Consider the following 21,897-nt stretch of genomic DNA (forward strand, 5'->3'; position numbering starts at 1 on the left):
TGGTAGTGAGCCAGTTGACTTCATCAGCCAGAAATTAAGGTAAGATAGACTAGTTAGAAGGAGCAATGGGTGCAGGATTCTTTCTCTCAGGACCTTTAACAGCTTTATTCCTAGAGATGACTGTGCTGTTCATTTCATTCTGTGTATAAATTCTATGAAGGAGATTAAAATAGTGTCATATCTCTGATTTTTCTAACTATTTATTTGGGTCCTAAAATGTCCATTTCATCAAAAAATCTATGCTGTCCCCTGGGGGCTATCTTTTATAAGCTCCTCTTTGAATTTTTCAAGATCATAAAGGGTTCCAAAGTGCAAGGCATAGATAGGGTCCTCTTTTACAAGTCAGAGGAGGAGGAAAAAAGACATTCTACTCAGTCTGTGGCTTCCACTGGTAAGTGTTGCTGTGTTGTCGCTATTGAAGTAGTCCTGCAGTGTGGTAATGACTGACCTTTGCTACCTGGATGCCCTTGTACTGAACCATATCCGTCAGTGGTCATGGGCTCAATCTTAGATTTCAAAGTATGTGTTTGTTCGTTTGTTTTTAGTCCACATTTGTTTGCTTATTTGTTCAGCCATTGCTCCCAAGGCACCAGCACCCTGCTCTGGCAGCTGAACCTCCTAGGTTTAGCTGCACACAGTATGAGGAAAGCCTCCCTTTTCGGTATCGAACACCTTATGAGGACCCTTCATCATAGCTTAGACTTTGCCTTCAAGTTAGTGATAAATTATCGGTTGAGGCCCTTGTTTGTCCTTTCTCAAGTGGATATTAGTTAGAATTGTACACCATCAAAGAGGTTCAAACAATGTTCCAGAAGAGATGCGAATTTCTTCTTTGCTAGCAGATCTTGTACCCTGAGGCCTCTTTATAGCCTGTGTATCACCTTTCCTTAGTATGTAGAAGGTCTGATATTATTATTCCCTAGAGTAGTGGGAAGTAACTTGGGCTTGACCTCTTAATTGCTCTGTGTTCTTACTAATGGATATCTCTGTGCTGGGCATGGTAACCCACACCTGTAATCCTAGCACTCTGGGAGGTTGAGGCAGGCAGATTGCCTGAGTTCACGAGTTCAAGACCAGCCTGAGCAAAAATGATACCCCCTTTCTAAAAAAGCCAGGCATTGTGGCAGGTGCCCTGTAGTCCCAGCTACTGGGGGGGGTGCTGAGGCAAGAGGATCGTTTGAGCCCGACAGTGTCAGGTTCCTGTAATCTATGATGCCACATCACTCTTCCCAAGGCGACAGAGTGAGACTTTGTCTTAAAAAAATATATATATAATATATATATATATATATATATATATGATCATAAGGGGTTCCAAAGTGCAAGGCATAGATAGGGTTCTCCATATATATGGAGCTCTCTGAAGCTACTTGCATCTCCACCTCAAATTTTAAAAATATTTCCATGTTATACCTCAGCAGGAAGCCACGGCACAGACATTTCTGAATCTGAAGTAGGTTAGTTGGATCTAACAGACCCAAGCCTCATCCTTAGCTTACATATTGATCTACACAAGTCAAACAAATAGCTGTGGTTGGAGAGCCAGGGCTTCTTTTGAGTTCCTGCCACTTCCCATTATGTCATGCTAATGTAAGTTAATTTACAGAGCTATACTGCCCTCTATCCCTGGTGACTTTACTTTTTTTTTTCTTTTTTAATAAGAAATTTCAAAAGAACTTTGTGGAGCTTACAATTATGAAGTGTATGTTATAATCGAAGTTCTGATGTTACCTCTGATATTGTCTGGAATAATCTAAGAACTTCAGATATTTTTAAGTGTTTCTCATGTGAGTATTAAAATAATAATTTTATTTATTACTTTTTTTTGTACATAGCATTCACCAAGTACTTTCTGAATATATGCAAAAAAATATAAATCCTGAAAACCCTAAAAATCCTACTGAAAATGAAAACATCAATCCAGGTAAGATCGCTGGTAGTGAATTATTTGTTGTCGTCATACAATAGATAAAAAAGTAAAAATGAGGAAGTTTTTATCACAGAAGAAAAGTTAAAAAATCAATGTGTAAATTGTGTATTTTTTTCTTAATTTCTTTCTTTGCAGTCTACAATTCAGAATTATTTAAAAAGTTACTTGTAGGTAATTTGTAACCTCAAACATTAATGTCTTTAAAAATACTCAATTATTTCACTATGTTCGGAGGAAAATCTTTGGAAAAGAGGAAGAGGATGAAGGGAAGGGCGGAAACCTGCCTAATGGGTATAGCGATCACTAGTTAGGTGACAGACACACTGATAACCCTGACTCAAACGTCACAAAATCACTCATGTAAGAAAAACATTTATACTCTCTCAATATTTGGGAGTGAAAATAATGCCCAGATTTGATTCATATTGTGAACCCCCTGTTTGTCATCATGAAAGAAAATAAAATGCTCGATCTTTGTTATCATTTGCTTTCTTGCCTAAGTTTGCAGTGAAATTTTGCTTTGTGTTTCAACCTGTGGGAAAATATCTGTAATCTATTATTTCATATTTAATTATCTCCAATTTTTAAGGTGACTATAGTCTGCTATAATATAGCATAATAGCAGGTTCAGAGAATATATTTTTAAATTAATAACTTTATATTTTAGAATAATTTTAGGTTCACAACAAAATTGAGAAGAAGGTAAAGAGAGTCCTCATATCTATACTCCCTAACCCACCCCCACTTAGGCACAGCCTCCCCCATCATCAACATCCCCACCAGAGTGGGACAATAGCTACGGCTGATGAACCTACATTAACACATCATATAATTCAAAGTCCAAGGTATACACTAGGGTTCACTCTTGGTTTCATACATTCTACGAGGTTGGATTAATATATAATGACATGTATTTGTCATTGCATATCACATACAGAATAGTTCCATTGTGCTAAAAGTTCTTTATAATCCACCTTCTCCTCCTTCTCTCCCTTTGCACTAATCCACGGCACCACTGATCTTTTGCTTTCTCCTGAGTTTTGCTTTTTCCGGCATAGTCATATACTTGGTATATTAGAGTGGGCATCTTTTTCAATATGTAAATGTTAAAGTTTCAAGGTAATGAAGGTAGTCATTGAAGATGTTCTTTGTCCTTGCCTTAGTTTCCCTTTTTTTATTTTGTTCACCCGCATAGCACATACTTTATGTGCTAAAAAAGGCATGATTTCTATAGATGTTTCCATGTAACAGGGAGGCCTGAGAAAAATGGCATCATGCGTTGTGATGGAACGCATGGCTGGAATCCATGAGATGGGTCCAGGTAGACTGTCACAAGGGGAGAGGACAGTCTGTAGAGATTTTACTTTCACACTTGGAATGGCTAGGTCTCTCACACTTACCTTGCAGTTGGAAATAAGACTAGACAGGGAATACTGTAGATAGACAGGTACGCCCCTCACTGGTCTCCTTCCTTGAGGGGATTGGTTTTCAGATTACCCATGTTAAGATGACATGACTTACACACAGCCTGATTTTCTGTCATGAGGAGTGTGAACGCAGTCATTCTATTTGGCATTACATGAAGCGAAAAAGAATTTTTTTTTTCCCACCCACCAGGGAGAGGGAGGATTATTGGCACATCCATTTAGCCTGTGTGAATTGATAGTACTTCTATCAGCTTGCCACCAGCTTCGCAGTGTTTCTAGAGCTCATGTGAATATGAGGTGTGGTTCGGAGTAGATGAGCTCTTCAGGCGGTAATATTGTCGGTGGTTCTTTCTGTGGGAGGTAAAATGGCAGGGGAATTTGAACCTTTTTAGCACCATAAATAGTGCAGAGACAAGAGCTGGAACTAAGTAAATGCACTAGCATCTTCTCCCGAAGAGGATCAGTGAGAGGAAGTGCACTGATCTCTTGCAAGCTCTTCTCCACTGGCAGCCACAGTGTCTCTGCAAAGATCCTTGCCCTTGGCCTGTTCCTTATGTTTGCCTTGAAAACAGAGAGCAGGGCCTAGGTTCCCAGTGATGGGTAGTTTTGTCCTAAACTGGACACTCTGAACTAAAGAGCTGTGGAAGCTGAGTTGTGTCACAGCAACCTAAGTACAGCTGCCCCCCTCATCTGTGGGGGGCACATTCCAAGACCCCAGTGAATCCCTGAACCTGCAGGTCTAACAAGCCCTGTGTGTACAAGGGATTTTTTTGTACAAATATCTATGATTGAGTTTGATTTATAAATGAGGCACATTAAGAGATTAACAACAACTTATAGTAAAAGAGAATGATTATAACACTATACTGTAAAAAATGTTATGTGAATATTGTCTTTCAAAATATCTGATTGGGTTGTTCTCATACTTCTTCTTATGATGTTGTGAGATGACACAGGCTTCTGGGTGAGAAGAAGTGCCAGGAAGGATGTAGGCATTGTGGTGTTGCGTTAGGCTATTGTTGGCCTTCTCACTGCAGTTGATAGGAGATCATCTCCTTCAGCTGCTCTGTGTCACTAAGCCGTGATGATGTTAAAGGCTGGACATGATGGCAGACCATGTTGATGCCTAGGGGTAGTAGCACAGATGGTGTGTGTGCACCTGCAAGGGCAAGGTTCACATGCTAGTTGATGTGAGGCCCAAGATTTTAACGCACCATTCACAACATGCAGAATTTAAAACTTAGGAATTGTTTATTTCTGAAGTTTTCTATTTTGTAGTTTTGGTTCTTGATTGACCCTAGATAACCAAGATCCCAGAAAACAAAACCAAAGGTACTTGCTGTTTGGCCCCAAAGGGGTACTTTGTAACCATGCCTCAGAGTCTTGTTTTTTTGACAAGGTTTAAAGAATGCACACAACTATGTATGATTTGTTTTGATGAATTAGGAAGCTATGTTGTCTAAGTTCAGTCAAACTCCCGGCTCCTCAAATGATCCTCCCTTCTCATTCTCCCGAGTAGCTGGGATTAAGGCACATGCCACATGCTCTCCTATGCTTTTAATATTCTACATTTTTCTCTTGTTGATTTAAAATGTTTTGATTTTTTTCTTTAATAGTGGGTGAGACTACTGAACACTCTGTAACCAGGTAGGATTTTATAGGTTTAAAAAATTATATAATAATTAAGAGAATACAGAGCAAAGAAACTGGTATTTGTTGAGTGCTCTCCTCTGGGCTAGACTGTGTGTTGTGTGCTGCGCATCTGTCACCTCCTGTAGTCATGCTAACAGCTCTGTAATGTGTCTGCACTATTATAACCTACTTTTTTTACTAACTGGGCGAGGGTGGTTCAGAGAGGTTGATTAATTGGCCCAAGATCCCACATTTAATAAGTAGCTGACTCATGATTTGACAAGTAACCTGTGTGGCTCCCGAATCCCTGGTCTTGCCCAACAGCCCATGTCACTACACCCTGCACTGTCCTGGGAGTGGGGAACCAGGCCTGAGTCTGTTCAGGTCAGACAATCACACTTGGTTCCATGTTAACTCTCAGACATCTCCTCAGAAGTCTGGTTAGTCCAAGTTTGTCTTCATGTGTCTGACAGTGGCAGTGGTGATCAGTACTTTGCTTTTATCCTCAAAGGTTTTAGGACAGATCTCACTTAGCTGTGCCCACAGCACTATAGGTTTTACATAAGCAAGACCAGGCAAGTTCTAGAGATGAATCATTATTACTGTAAAGAAAGGATATCTGTGTATAGATCATGTTATGCTAATTAATATTTAGCATCCATTGAAAGGCTGTTTTTTTCCCCTTTAATTTTTTTTCAATGTTGTCTTCTACTCCCTTCCACTTTTTTTTTATGTTACATCATAACTGTGTAACATTACTGCATTTATGGGGTACAATGTGATGATTTTATATACGACTTGGAATGTTTACACCAAACTGGTTAACAGGCTGTTTCTAATTGATTTTGCTACTTACTGACTTCCAGTTTGGTTTTATCTTTAGACTTTTTCCTTTTCCTACTTCCATGAAGCCTTTTCTTTTTCATAAGGTCTTTCTTCTTCCTCCATGAGTTCTCTATAATTGTTCTCTTTTTCAACTTTCTTCTCTGCTTTATGGGATGTTTCCTTCGTTCTATTATTTTTCCCATTTCTGCTCGCTGAGTGTGCCCCACTTCTCTATAGATAAAATCAAAAGTTCATAGTATTTCAGTGTTTCAAGAAATCTTGGAGACTAATGAAAGTCCCCTCTAGTGCTTCAGCTGTGTTTAACATACTAGTCAAGTGCTTGTTCAATGGAGAACCTGAAACTCAAAGAGATTATTCTGACTTATTTGGATATAGTAATTATTGACAGAAATAAAATTTGAACTCAAGTTCCTTAATTCATAGCCCAGTGATCTTCTTACATCATCTGGGCTATGAGTGTTTTAAGAAAGGTGAGTGGTCTAGTGAAGCCAATGGCGTAAGGGAAGAACAGAATCAGCTGGAGACCCCAGTGGAAGTGGACATACATGGGATTAGCAAGGGAGTGCCAGGCTGGAAAAGAAGGAGCAGTGGGTTTTTCAGGAATGAGGGTTTTAGGAAAGAGATCATATTTTGGTTTATGACAAGTTTGGCAAAGGTAAATCACAGGAATGAAGGACACAGTATGTTGGGAGCTTATATGTAAAACAAGTTCTGCTGGTGAAAATTTAAGCTAATACTTTCCTTCTGGAAAGAAGTTTGGAGAACACTTAGGAACTAAAAGTAGACCTGCCATTCGATCCTGCAATTCCTCCACTATGTATCTATCCAGAAACCCAAAAATCACTTTACACAAAGATGTTTGCACCAGAAGGTTGATTGCAGCCAAATACATAATTTCCAAGTCATGGAAGCAGCCCAAGTGCTCAATGACCCATGAATGAATTAACAAATTGTGGCATATATACAGATACCACAATATACACCATGGAATATTATGCAGCCTTAAAAATGGAGACTTTACCTCTTTTTTGTTTACATGGATGGAGCTGTAACATATTCTTCCTAGTAAAGTATCTCAAGAATGGAAGAAAAAGTATCCCATGTACTCAGAACTTTATAAAAGCAATATATAATCACCCACATTTTCATACACAGTATAAAACACAATTATAGCTCAGAGAGAAGGAGAGAAAAGGAGGGCGAGTGGACGGCAGAGGGATGGCCGGGTGGAGGGAGGGTGATCGGTGGCACCCCATCTGTGGAGCTATGGCATTGGTACATGTCAAATCTATTAAGACTAGAGTGTAAACATCTTAACACAATGATTAAATAAGTGAGGTGAAGGCTATGTTAACCAGTTTGAAATCTTAGAGACTAATGAAAATCCCCTCTAGTGCTTCAGCTGTGTTTGACATACTAGTCAAGTGGTTGTTCAATGCAGAACCTGAAACTCAAAAGAGATTATAGTAAGCATTCCAAATGTATATAAAATCAGCACATTCTGCCCATAAATGCATTAATGTACACGGTTATGAGTGAATAAAAAAAATTAAGAGGAAAAGAAAAAAGGGGATCAAGGGAGCCCTGAACAAGTTGCTGCTTTATAGTTTGGTTAATTGGAAAGACAGACAAACTTGGTTGCTGTTGAAAGATGGTGAAAGAATGTGAGCCACTGGGAAGAGTCTCTACAGCAGATAGAATTGTGATGCCAGCTACTTGTATCCCAGCTTACAGAGGGGTGGCTTAGAGCCACCTCATACACAGTATGTAGGGAAGTAGAGGTGCAGCTGCTGAGACTCTGGCCTCCATCTGTCTGTGTTCTTCTGACTCTGAGTGCCTGTGAAGACTTTTAGGGGCTTTCTCGTTCATAGTGACCTGAATAAGGCAGGACTTACCTAGGGAAAATAATTGGATTTTTAAATTTTTAATGTTTTAATCTTTCTGGGAGGAGTATCCCTAACAACAACTTATACATTTTCTCTTTGACGTGTACATGTAGGTTTCAGACCTCTCAAATGTTTCACAGGATTCCCTGTACTATTTTAGAGGAAGGGGAAGCAGTGGGGCTCCATGCAAGTGGTTTCCATGCTGAAGAACCACCATTGCCATATTCAAGTGACACAGATTAGGCTTTGAACCAGAAATAGATAATAAAGGATAATAAGATAGATAATAAAGGTATTGTTCTACTTTGTTCAAGCTTATCAGATTTATTCCCAGATCAGGTAACACAAATTATGTCGGTCGTTAATTGGGTTTTCAGTTTAGCCTTCAAGGCAGAGAATTTGCAAAGACAGAGTATTCTCAGGTGCTGCCAATATATTGCCTGTCACTATTGGTTATGGAACTCAGGGTGTCTCATTGAATATTTCATAGATTGGGAGAGATAGAGGCATAAATAGATAACTAAAATATTTTTTTATAAAACAAAAAGCCACCTTTAACTGTATTCAGAGACAGATTCAATGTGTACTAGGTGACCTTTCCCCTGTGTGTTTGGTTTTTGTTTTTATTTTTTTTTTGAGGGAGCACCCATATAAGACCTGGAAGGGTTTTGTTTGTTTGTTTGTTTGTTTGTTTTTAAAGTAATGAACCCATTCATTTTTGTGGTCTGTTTCTGCTCTAAAGCATTTCTGACGCTCTGGCTGTCCATGACGACTTACGGCATACTCCAGAGCATGAAGACTTTGACTCTGACACCAAGGTAGACTTGTCTCTTGTATCATTAATTTTCTCACTCTGAATCTAGTTTTATGTAGTATTTATTGTTAAAATTTGACAATGGTCTAACTATGATCATGTTATGTTTTCCATGAAAAGTTGGTCACAGAAAACCATTTAGTAGAAATATCACTGGTTGACTGTTTTTTTTTTTCCTATTAGTTTACATAACGAAGGATTGATAAATAGTTTGAGGGGTTGGAATTGAAAAAAAGAATGGACATTATTTAATTCTACCAATTTAGTTGATCTTTCAAATATTTATCTTCTTCACAGCATATGCTTTTCCAGAGTAAGGTCATCTGCTTCTATTTCACATGTAATTATCCAGATATGTCTTCTTAGTACTCTGTGCACCTCAAATTTGATAAGTCCCAAACGAAAGACCCTGCCCTTGTCCCTTCCCTGCCTCTTTCCTGTCGTCTGGGTTCCCCATCCGAGTAACACCCCACAGTGAGCACTGACGCGCTGAAGCATGAAGAACCCTACACTCCAGCCCTCCCTCAAGTCACCACTCCAGTCATTCGCCGAGTTCTGTGTTTTTCCACCTGCCTTCAATTTTCATGTCTTGTTACTGTAATTTACTCTCTGACTTATGATCTTGAAGTCTTCTGTTCTAGTTTTGCCCCTTCTTTGTTTGTCTGTGTTTAATTTGCTGCCAGGGTGACGTTTCTGAAATATGTTAGTGATGGTCTAACGCATCTGCTTGTTGAGTACACCCCATTACATGAAGGAGAAAGCTCACATTCTAGCTTGACACATGCAGTTTGTCATTTGGCCTGGTTCTCCCAGTTTCTCTCTTTGTCTCCTCTCCTGTCACTGTCCCGGTGTGACCACATTACTTTGTTGGGGTGTGGTTTTGTGCCTCAGCCTTCTGCTCACGCTCCCGTCTAGACACCCTCCAGCTCTCACACTGCACGTGGTGTCTGTCACGCTTTGGCCCCATCTTTCCTGAGCTGCCCCGGCAGAGCTGACTGTGCTCTCCTTGTGTCTTTGCTCTGCTTACTCACCATGACTGTAGGACCAGTGACTCAGACGCTCCTTACCTGTCCTGTGTGTCTCTCTGCCCACACGGCACAGCTGCCTTCTATTTCTTTTTTCAGATTCTCCCAGGATAGTGCCAGGGTTGCTTATATAAACACAGTGAATGTTTTTTGTCTCAAAGATTGAATTGGTGTTTGACTGCGTGAATACATGTTCTGAAGTGTTTTTTTTTTTTTTTTCTTTTTCTTTTTCTGAATAGGAGGGAACAACAAAACAAGCCACGGGAAAAAAACAAACTGATATTGGTATCGTTGAATGTGCCTTACACAAGCAAACAAGTAATGACAATTTTATTTTTGTGTATAAAAATAATAGAGGTGGTAAGTTAGAAAATATCTCTGGAAAATGTTTAATGCCAAAATGCTATTACAAGTACTTAGCAGGCTTAGACACAATTGTTCCATTTCTTTTAAATCTTCCTTTTGTTATCTTTCTTTATACTAACATCTTCCTGAAAGTACGTAAACACTCTGAGATTGTTTTCTGCTTTTACTTTTGTTTCACTGAAATAAATGGAGACAGAGTTGTATATGTCTTTAAATTTCATAGTAAAAAGTGTTCTTACCGATATATCTGTAAATAACATTTTATAGATGTGATATCTGCATTGGGATCAGAAAAACAGGCAGCTGGAGAACCAAGTTTGCATTTGCAGGTACCATCTCTTGTTATTTTAAAACATAAACATTGAGCGATGTTAAAACATAAAAGTAACTGTTTTAACCTTATCATCTCTTGATTATGCCCATAGGAATTATTTACTTGCATTTTTCAGAACATAATTAATTTAAAGTAATTATGTGCTATGTATGTTACAGCTGTGTAGTACAATTCTGCTAATTTACAAGTTTCACTTAAGAAACCACAGTAGTATAGTACAAACTAATAAGGCTTCATAACTTCCTTTAACTTGTAAAGAATCAGTTTGGGTTCTGAAGTTCAGTTTATCTAAAAACTAAAGAACTATTTCAGGTGGCTAATGCTTGTAATCCTAGCATTTTGGAAGGCCGAGGCGGGTGGATTGCCTTGGCTCATGAGTTTGAGACCAGCTCTGAGCAAGAGCAAGATCCCATCTCTAAAAAAGAAAAATAGCCAGGCGTTGTAGCAGGTACCTATAGTCCCAGCTACAAGGGAGACTGAGGCAAGAGAATTACTTGAGCCCAAGAGGTTGAGGTTGCTGTGAGCTGTGATGCCATGGCACTCTACTGAGGGTTGCACAGTAAGACTCTGTCGCAAAAAAAAAAAAAAAATCTGTAATTATTTCAGTGATCGTTAATAGAACAACCAAATTAATAATTAATTAAACTTTAACAGTTTAATACTTTAGAAATTATAGAGAATATATTGTATATCTTTTGCATGTTCTGTTGTGTTCATGAAAAATAAAAGTTAAGGTATTTTGAGGTTAGTTCTTGTTGAACTATGCACATAAGATCATATTATGTCTGTGAATGTGTGTCTGTGACCTTCCCTGCTCAGTTTAAAGAATCAACAGCAACATACAGATAAAAAATAAACTTGATATCGTGCAAATATATGAGATCATCTGTTGAAATATTTCTTTATTTTCAATGCATGCCTCTGTTATATATAGCTATAATTGTTTTAAATAGGAAATGCAGATATTTTTGAAGAAGGTGATTAGGAAATATTGACGTAACATTATTTTTAACTGAAACTCATCATTGATATGAATATTAACAGAGTTCCTCTGAGGATTTTCATGACCCAGATGGGGCTGCAGATCCAGAAGGAGAAAGTGCCGTCAATGAACAAGGAGAAGGTGAGAACTTGATTTTATTTAAAAAGTCATTTGCCCAATATTTATTTTAAAACATGATTACCAATAAATTCCAGTAGCCAAGGAAAGTCACCTACTAAACATATAATAAAAAAGAGAAGTGAAATGGTGATAAGTTGTACACCTTATTAGATATGAGCAGCAGATTAAATGGAGAGTGTCATCAAAGGAGCTGACCTTTTAATTCCATTTCAAGGTATTCTGTGACCTGAGGAAAGTTAGGAAATTAGGAAAAGGAAAGGAGTAAAGAGAAACTGCAGAATGAGCGGGGCAGAGAGTACCGGGAGGACGACGTGAAGGGACAGGAAGCAGGTGTCTGTGATGCAGGGTGGTCCAGTGAGATACGTCCTTAATGAAAGGAAGATCAGGGTGTCAACACGGTGGGAAGAACGTGAGGTGAGCTTTCAGTGCAGAAACATGTCGGAGAAGTAGAGCAGAATTTCTCTTCTCTTCCTGTCCTCCTCACTGCTGGGGCGGCACTGAGGATTGAGTTCCCTGATCCTGTAGAGCTATCTACCATGGAGGAATGTGCACATACAGGGCGAGACATACACAGATAAAATTCAGTATCATCTAAAATGATGTCACTTCAAAGGACAGTCACATAAAGGCCTGAATCAGGGCAACAGAGTGAAGAGAGTAGGGTTAGTTATAAAGAGATGAGGCAAGCTATAGCCTGATAAAAAGTCCAAAAGACACTTTGTGATAGGCAATGCAGTTTCAAATTAAAATATGTGAAAGGGAGAATCTTGAGACTAAATGTCAGAAGGGGAAGTTTAGGTAAGGGAATGTGGAAGCACCCTAGGTGTAAAGCAGAGCTTCTCGGATGGTAAGAAATCTGCAGGGAAGCTTGTTAAAAGTGCACATTGTGACTAAAACACATCTAGGTAGCTGCACTGCCATGAAACAATCAGGTGATGCCTGTGCTGCCGGTCCCTGGAACACACACTGAGGAGCAAGGGGACAGACTTCCCTACAGGGAAAACTGGAAGACGAGCCATGGGGTTAGTTCAAAGATCCCATACGTTTCTAGCTGGAGAGGGACAAGAAAAGAGAAAAAGAAATCAAAATTACTTTTGATTGTTGCTAAATAAAGGTATATTGTTGCTAAATAAAGAGGAAAGAATTCTTAGAAATTATCTATCAAAAGAATGCTGAAGTAACAACCATGATCTCAACATGGGTTTTGCAAAAGAAGACATACTGTGAGTGGAGTAGAACAGAAAGGAAAGAAACCGGCGAGGTAATTCTGCAGGTGATGATAAGAAACTCGAGAGAAGTCAATGCTGACCAGGTGAAATATACTTCAGCAATTCTGTACTCAAGCAGAAGATTAGATTTTGCCTGTCTACACATTACTGTAAGAAAAAAGACGTCTTGCCACAACAAATAATTAAGTGAGGTGATGGTTATGTTAACAAGTTTAATGTAAGCTTTCCACATTGTATTTCAAATTAGCATATTGTACCCCATTAATGTATTTATGTACACAGTTATGAATTAATAAAAAAATTCAGAAATAACTAAAATTGTGGTACACCACCCTGACTGATATCTCCTCTCCATTACTTAAATATATCACAGATATATGTTGATGTGATATTAACTAATCTTATGAGATTGCTATGATTAAAAAGCATTGTCTGTTTATTGTAAGAGGCTAATTAATTTCTGAAACCTAATGAGATTAATGTAATAAAGCCAGAAAAATAATTTTAAAAACAATAAATTACAGAGCTAATTCCTTTAACTCTCTCAGTTTACTAAAAATATTGCACTGATTTTGAATTATAAAATATTATTCATAATGAATAATTCCATACTACAATTTTTCCATTTTAATAAACATTGAAACACTAATAGCTTAGCAAACATTATATCTTAGGTGTATATTATATATGTTCTTGAATGAGTGATTAAGAGACTTTAAGATGGCTTAACTATAGGATACAAAAGAGTAGGCATTCTGATAACCCAAGTAGGTATGAAAAAAATGAATATTTTTATTAACTAATATGCTGCAAGTGTATGTGCAAACTGATCGATGCAGACCACTTTCTTTCATAATTAATTCATCATACATTCACAAGAACTGTCTTCGCAAATGTGTACATCCGAAATCAGAGGACTAACTGAAGAAAATGACGAATATTGTAGTATAATAATGTGTTGCATTAAAGGTATGCTGTAGCATTCTGCCATTGGCTTTGACATCCATCCTCTCAGAGTCAAGATTTGCTTCTTAGAATGGTGACCACTCCACTCCTTGTTGATCAGCATGTGCAGATTGGTGGAGGTGCACATTTATCTTTTAGTTACCATAATCATTTAGAACATGATTGTTTCAATTGTTCATTTGAAATCTTAACTGCACATTGGAGAACACCTAAATTTCTATTTTTCTTCTTGATGCTCTTCTATTTTTAAAACAACAAAATCATTTATTTTGAGACTCACACACCATCAATATGTGCTTGAGTTTGTCATATTGCCATTTATATAATCATTAGCATCAATTTTGTGTCCCTTTTGCTTTTTAGGGTCTCCTGGGGAACATCTCCCCTTACAGGTAATAATATTTCTCTTTTTGCTTTGAATTATTCACTGCATGCTGTGTGAAATACACGTAATCTCTGAAATACTTTGCTTCCAAGACCACCCAGCCAACCAGTGAATTGAAAGCATCTGTTCCAGAGAAGGCAGTAAGAAGGAGGAAAATACAGTCATCCACATCAGGTAATTTTTTTTTTCTACAGATAGGATCTTGTTCCTTTACCCAAGCAGAAGTGCAGTTGTCTGACCATAGTTCAGTGTAATTACAAAGTCCTGTCACCAAGCGATTACTCTCCCTCAACCTGTTGAGTAGTTGAGAGACAGTACAGGGTCTTTCCAACAAACTGAGCTAATTTTTATTTATTTTCTTCTGTAATGACCTGGTCTCACTATGTTTGTAAGGAAGCTGGCAAACTGCTGAACTCAAAATATTGTTCCCTACTGACCCCCATATTGCAGGCCTGAGTCAGGGTACTGGGCCCCAATCAGGTACATTTTTCAATACAAAATTTAGTCTGGAAACGATTATATTAAAAATAGTTGAGATGATCAGAGTCTTTTCATTCCTAATTCTACTTTCCCAAGTTTGATGGAAGCATTTGACATAAATAATGCCAGTGGTATTGTTGGTACCAATGTTTAAAATTGAGTAAGTTACAATCGTAAGACAATGATATTTAAAGAAGCTATGTTTTCATGCTTTTATTTTCTAACTTTATGTCCCAACCTCTGAAGTTCCATGTTTGGAATCTCTGTACTTGTCAGAAAATCACAGACTGAACTATGAGACTGCAGTTTTTGTTCGTGTTTCAAATGCTCATGGGAATTCTGATCTGATTGGAAAGCTTTACTTGCTTTCATGTCACTTGTATTATAACTTTAATTATTTCCTCCTATTGTTACATTGATGATATTAAGTCAGTCAGATGTTCTGAGCAGGATCCTGTTTGTGTGTGTGATATTGGATGATTACAAATGAGGTCAGTAATTAATTATACTACAGTAACAATTTTGTAGACATAGCCATTTAAAACAGTGATTCTGAAATGTTTTGTGCTTAGTATTGTTGTCTACTATTCAAACTTTTTTCCCATGGAGGTAGTTTATCATTCTCAAGCACTTTTGGTCCTTTTGACTGAATATTTCTATGGTCATAAATACTACATAGGATTTGTCTTCCTATCCTAAGTTTTATTTAAAAGGATGCACACTGTACACATCATTTTATACTTTTTTTGTTTTGTTAGTATTCTGTGACTGAAATCTATCCATATGGACAGAAAAAAAGGTCTGTCATAATCAATCAGTTCATTAGAGGGTGGGACTGGCTGTGTTTGCCAGGTGGGAGTGCCATGGCTTCAACATAGATCCTTTAAATTCTAGACTATCATGAGCCTTCTGCCAAGCGCAGCCATTTGTGTGCCACTGATGGACACCTCCACACCACCCAATTTTTTTTTTTTTTTTTGTAGAGCTGGGGTCTTGCTATGTTGCCTACACTTGTTTATGCCTGGCCACAAATTATACGACTGCCTTGGCCTCCACATAGGAGGACGTGTGTGAGCCACCATGCTCATTTTAATATCCTATTAAAGAGAAATTTCATAAAAATCCTTAAGATACTAGGAAGATAGACCAAACCAACTAATTATAGAGACAAAAATTATAAACCTCATTCCTTGACCTCCATTGTTATTATCAATAAACATTATGTTTTTGACATATAAAATGTTCTTAATAGCTAATAGTTATGTAGCAATTCAATTTTGTTCTTCCTGATAAAGAATTAAATATTCAGAGCTTAGTGTACATTACTTTTCATATGCATTTTGCATATCTCTTTATATGAGGAGAAGAAGAAATTTTAAGATTGCTGAACTAGAGGATACAAAATGTAGGCATATGACATGGGTATTGAGAAAAAATGTCTATTTTATTAACTAATAATGTAGTTGTGTATGTCATAACTGCTCAAGTCAGGCCACTTTCTTTCACTATGAATTGATTATACATTCACCTGAGCTGTCTTCACAAACATGTACATCCTAAATTATAGTTCCGACTGAAGAAAATGACAAACATTAGTAGCATAATGATAAAATGATTCTGATGTGTTAAAGATACGCTGTGGCTTTCTGCCTTTGGTTTTGCCATTTAACCCTCAGGGTCATGTGTCCTGTCAGAGTAGAGATGACTGTTCTCTTTATCAATCAGTGTGTTCAGATAAGCAGAGGTATACACTTGTATTTTGGCTATCATTCTCATTTGGATTATAATCTCAATTTTCAAATCTTAGCTGCATTCCTATTTTTCTTCAGCATATTTTGGTTATGTTGCGTCCTTATATAAAAGTCTAATCATTTGAATGCCAAGCGTGAGGGTTCATGTTGAGGCTCCCTCTCCATGAATATAAGGTTGGCTTTGCCATATTTACATTTGTGTAATCTTCAGTATTGATTGTCCTTTTTTCTTTTCTAGTGTCTTCTTGGAAACCTCCTTTAGTGAAGGTAATAACATTTCTCTATATATCTTGAATTATTCACTGCATATTGTATCAAATATACATTATTTGTGAAATATCTCTTTTCTAAGCCCATTCAGCCAGCCATTGATATGAAAGAATCTGTTGCAGAGAAGTCAGTAAGAAAGATGAACATAGGGACATCCATAAAAGGTAATTTTTTAAAGGGAAAGTATCTCCTTTTTTATGGATGCTAAAGTGCATTTGTGTGGTCATACCTCACTTCAACTTTAAAGTCCTGTGCTCAATGACCTTGGTACGTTAGCCTGCCAAGTAGTCAAGAATAGAGTCTCGTTCCCACTAATGAGCTAATTTTTACCTTTTTGTTTCTTCCATAGGCACCTGCTCCCGCTATTTTAATCAGGCTGATGACAAACTTTTGTGTTCAAGAAATCCTTCCTTGGTGGCCTTCCCAAGTGCTGGTACTGCAGGCAGAAACCACGGTTCTGGGCACAGAGCAGGTAAACTTTTCAATACAAAATTTAGTGTCTAAAGAATTACTTCAAAATATTTGAAATGCTCTCAGTCTTCTTAATCCTAACTCTTCTTTCTCAACCTTGATGGAAACATCTGACACAGGGATCCTTCCCTGCTGACTCGCACAAATGTTCTGGTTGGTATCTACATTTGAAATGAGTTTTTTACAAGCATAAGAAAAAGAAATTTAAAACTCCTAAGTTTTCATTCATATCATCTACTTTTATGTGCTAACCCTTGAAATTTCCCACTTTGGAGTCTCTCTACTATTTGTTACAAAGTCACAAAGTGAAATTGGAGCCTTTGTAATTTTTGAAGGGTTTCTAATGCTTTTTGGAATTCTGATCTTTCCTACAGGAAAACTTTACTTGCGATAGGAAAGGTTTAATGTGTTTTAACTTTCATTATTTCATCATACTTTTATTATGCTGGTGACTGTACACCATTCAGTTGTTCTGATTAGGAGGTTGTGTGAGTTTCCGTGTGTGTGTGTGTAATCTTTGATTATTAAAATTAAAGTAATTAATCATCACATAATAACACTTTATAGACACAGTTAAAAGAGTGATTTTGAAATGTTTCGGCTTTTGTGTCCTTTTCTACTGTTAAAATTTTTCCATCGACATACCCAACATTCAGATTAGGTATTCATTGCTTTCAGCTACTGTCAATACTTTTTACTACATACATGTATGGTCATAAATATCATGCAGGATTTGTTTTCCTGTTATAAATTTTTAAATAAGTGGTTGTATAGTGTCCATACCCTCATATAATTTGTTTTTTTTGCTCAGCCTTATATGACTGAGATCTATCCATATCGACATAAGAAGCTATTGTTTAATTGATTAATAATCAGTTACAGACAGGGTCTGTGTCTGTTTAGTAGGGTGAAAACTTGAAATTCTAGGCTATAGTGATGCCCCTTCCTCCGCCTCTTTAGGACCTGTGACTACAGTCAGAATACTAATACATATACCTTTTTTTTTTTTTTTTTTTTTTGAGACAGAGTCTCAAGCTATGGGCCTGGGTTGAGTGCTGTGGCATCACAACTCACAGAAACTGCAAACTCTTTGGCTTAAGTGATTCTCTTGCCTCAGCCTCCCAAGTAGCTGGGACTACAGGCACCGGCCACAAAGCCTGGCTATTTTTTGGTTATAGTTGACATTGTTGTTTGGCAGGCCAGGGCTGGATTTGACCCGCCAGCTCCAGTGTATGTGGCTGCTGAGCTACAGGCACCAAGCCCTTTTTTTTTTTTTTAATTTTTTCTTAGAGGTGGGGACTTGCTGTGTTGCCCAGGCTTATCTCAAGTCCCCAGCCACTAATGATACTTCTGCTTTGCCCTCTACACATGCTAAAATGACAGGTATGAGCCACTGTACTCAGTATAATTTTCCACTAAAGAGCTATTTTATGAAAATTCTTAAAGGGACTAGTAAGACATAACAAACCAAACTAATTTTAGAAACAAAAATTCTACAGTTCATTCCTTAAAGCTCCATTGTTATCATCGATAAATTTTGCACTGGATTTGAAATAGAATAGGTTATTAATAGCTAATCATTTTATGGCAGTTCAATTTGTTATAGTTAAACATTTCAGCATTGATTACTTAGTATGCATTATTTCTTACATGTTTATTATATATGTCCTTACATGAATGGATGCTGAAAGTACATGTGTATGGAATAAATGAATACTTCCATTAACTAATATTCTACAAGTGTGGGTTCACACTTAGTAAGTCAGATCATTTTCTCTCATAAGAAATTGATTATATATGCTTGGCGCTTGTAGCTCAGGCAGCTAGGGTGCCAGTCACATACACCAGATCTGGAAGGTTCAAATCCAGCCGGTACCAATAAATAGTTGGATATTGTGGCAGGCACCTGTACTCCCAGCTACTTGGGAGGATGAGGCAAGAGAATCGCATAGGCCCAGGAATTTGAGCTTGCTGTGAGCTGTGATGCCATGGCACTCTACCCAGGGCAACAGGTTGAGACTCTGTCTCAAAAAGAAAGAAAGAAAGAAATTGATTATATATAGGTACTTTCCCTTGAACTGTGTTCACAATTGTGTAGTTTGTAAATTACAGGACTAACTGAAGAACATAACAAGTCCTTGTAGTATAATAGTAGAAGGACTAGTAAGTGTTGCATTAAAAATATGCTATCGCATTCTGCCTTGGCTTCGACATTGACTGGCTTAGCATCAGGATTCAATTTGCTTCATCCATCAGCAACTTCACATTGGCAGAGGTGCACATTTCCATTTTAGTAACCACCATTTGAAACATAATCTCACTCTGAAAAGCTTAGATTTATGTGGAGAACACCTATATGCTTATTTTTCTTTAGAATTTCCATCATGTTCCTGTCTTAATTAAAAAAAAAAAAAAAGAAGAAGAAGAAGAAGATGAACCAAAAACTGGAGGCTTCCAGGAGCAGCGTGTGGGGCTCAGTGCAGGTGGTCCTGGGGCAGCCACAGGCACCACTGGAGCAGCTGGGGCACTGCAGAGCCAGTTCTTCTGACTCAGCTGGGAGAGGAGAGAAGCCGGGACTGTGGTGAGGGGGAGGAAAGTGTGTGTGTGATACCCAGTGTGGGGGAGACAGTCTCAAATTAGGGCAGATCTGATGACCCACCCAAGCGCACAGGGTGTGGGCTGAGGCAGCTTGGCCTCCTACACTCCCTGGCACCTGATCCTACACAGAGACCAGGTCGAAAGGGACCGGAGGTATCACAGTGGCAGAAAGTTGTCCCCCAGCCCCACTGGCTAGTCCATAGCCGCTGCCCTGGGAAGCTTGTCCGAAGTGCTGCAAGGCCCTGAGGACAAGAAGGTGAGTGGGATGCTGGACCACAGCAACCTTACCCGCGAGGTCAGCCTGCAGCTGCACCTGGCGAGATCCGTTGGCTCTTTGTTATCAACCAGAAAACTGCAGGAGGGCAACCAGCAGTAGAGGGACCACTGCTGTTTCCTGGTGGGTGTCAGCCAGTGTCAGAGGCTGGGCCCCTGCAGGGACAGGTGATTCCCAGGAAGTGGCCTCATACCTGCAGAAGCAGAAGTTACTGGAGGTGAAGAAAGAGGAGGTGGCAAATGAGCAGATGGAGTTCAAGGAGCTACCTGTGCTGTGGGATTAGGAGGGATTAGGAGAAGGGCACGGGCTCCTCCATCCACAGCCAGGCCAGCCTGCTGCCAGCTTACTGCCTCCCCCACGCCCTTCCTGGGAAATGGCGGTGATGGCAGCAGCATGGGCACCTACAGTTCTGACCAGATCAAGCTCTGCGGGAGCAGCAGCAGAATCCCCAAAGCAAGGGCAGCCCAAGCACAGGAGCAGCAGCCCAAGCATCTCCAGAAACTAAGGCCATCTCTGACTCCAGATCACCAAAAAGCACTCAAAGGATCTAGCCAGAGCACCATAAACCCTTGTTCAAGTGTAGCCCTGAACAGCAAAGGCCTCTGCACCGGGGGAACAGCCCAGAAACACTGCCCAAGCCCGTGCTGAGTGAGAGCTCTGAACACTTCCAGAAGCCCCATCAGGGGGCATCCCTGAACTTGCCAGGAACTGTGGAGGGAACCTGGAGTATCTTCAGAAAGATGCCCTCAGTGGGAGCCTGGGACATCTCCCCAGATCCAGGGACATCAGCGCTGAGCATCTCAAAGGGCATTAGAGGGGAAGCCCAGATCACAAACTGGGAGGAGGCGGCGGAGGCGGAGGGAGAGCCCCCTCGGAATGCAGGCTCAAGAGGAAGCATTGCCCCATCACCCGAGTGTCCACAGTGGCAGTAATGAATCAGCCTTGTCCCACATTAGGCAGCTGGAAGCAAGAGTTAACAGCTGGAGGGAGAAAATCTCATGCTGCCCCAGCTTGTGTGGAAGAAACTCGGAGATGCCCTGGAATTAGGTAACATTTGTCAGGAAAGTAGAACAAAGGACCAATGTGAGGATTATTGTTTTATAGACATAAGATCAGCACTGTCAGAAAGAGAAAGGAGGAAGAGGAGGATCAGGAGGAGGAGGAGGATCAAGAGGAAGAAGAGGAGGAACATCAGGACCAGCAGGATCAGGAGGAGGAGGGGGTAGAAGATTAGGAGGAGGAGGATCAAAGGAATTGGAGGAGGAGGAGACTAAGGAGGAAGTAAAGGATCAGGAGGAGGAGGATCAGGAGGAGGCAGAGGATCAGGAAGAGGTGTAGGAAGAGGGGTATCAGGAGGAAGTAGAGGATCACTAGGAAGTAGAGGATCGAGAGGTTCAGGAGGAGGTGGAAGATCAGGAGGAGGAGGAGGAGAATCAAAGAAGGAGGAGCAGGATCAGGAGAAGGATCAGAAAGAGGAGGAGGACCAGGAGGAGGAGAGTGTTTTCTGTAAACCTGCACTTACAGAATAACATGGAGTGATTGTGCTGTCTGAGCCCTCACTGAGAAAGCAGGCTGAACAATAGATTGTAAATTTGAAGCTTGCAGGAGGAGAGCACCCCATACATGTCAGGGAAGCCCCAGACATCCTCTGCAATCACTGTTTATTGAAAGTGTCAGGCACGTGCATGGGCAACATGCTCTCTCCTCCCAAGCCTGCCCCCACACTGAAGTTCCACAGCTGTTCAACATTTAACTTGAGGAGTCTGCTCGTCAACATCTGGCATCTGTTCATTAAGGACAATCTCGCCTGATGGCTTGTCTTCAAGCCAAGAGACCTGTCCAGGTTTCTCAACATCTACTTGTATGTTTCAAAAACTGCTGCTTGCCTCTGCAGGCCCAGTGTCCCGCTTCCTGCATATCCCCCTTTTCTGTTTAAGACAGTCTTGTGCAGGGTGAGGGAGAAACCTGCAGTTCTTTTATTTCACTTGCTCTTCTTGTCAAGTAGCTCTCCTTCTACCTAGCCAGTGGAAAAACAGAATAATTAACAAAACTACATCAGAGGAGTCAGTGAGGGCCTTCACCAAGAAAAA

The sequence above is a fragment of the Nycticebus coucang genome, chromosome 6 (assembly GCF_027406575.1).
Source record: "Nycticebus coucang isolate mNycCou1 chromosome 6, mNycCou1.pri, whole genome shotgun sequence".
Lineage (NCBI taxonomy): Eukaryota > Metazoa > Chordata > Mammalia > Primates > Lorisidae > Nycticebus > Nycticebus coucang.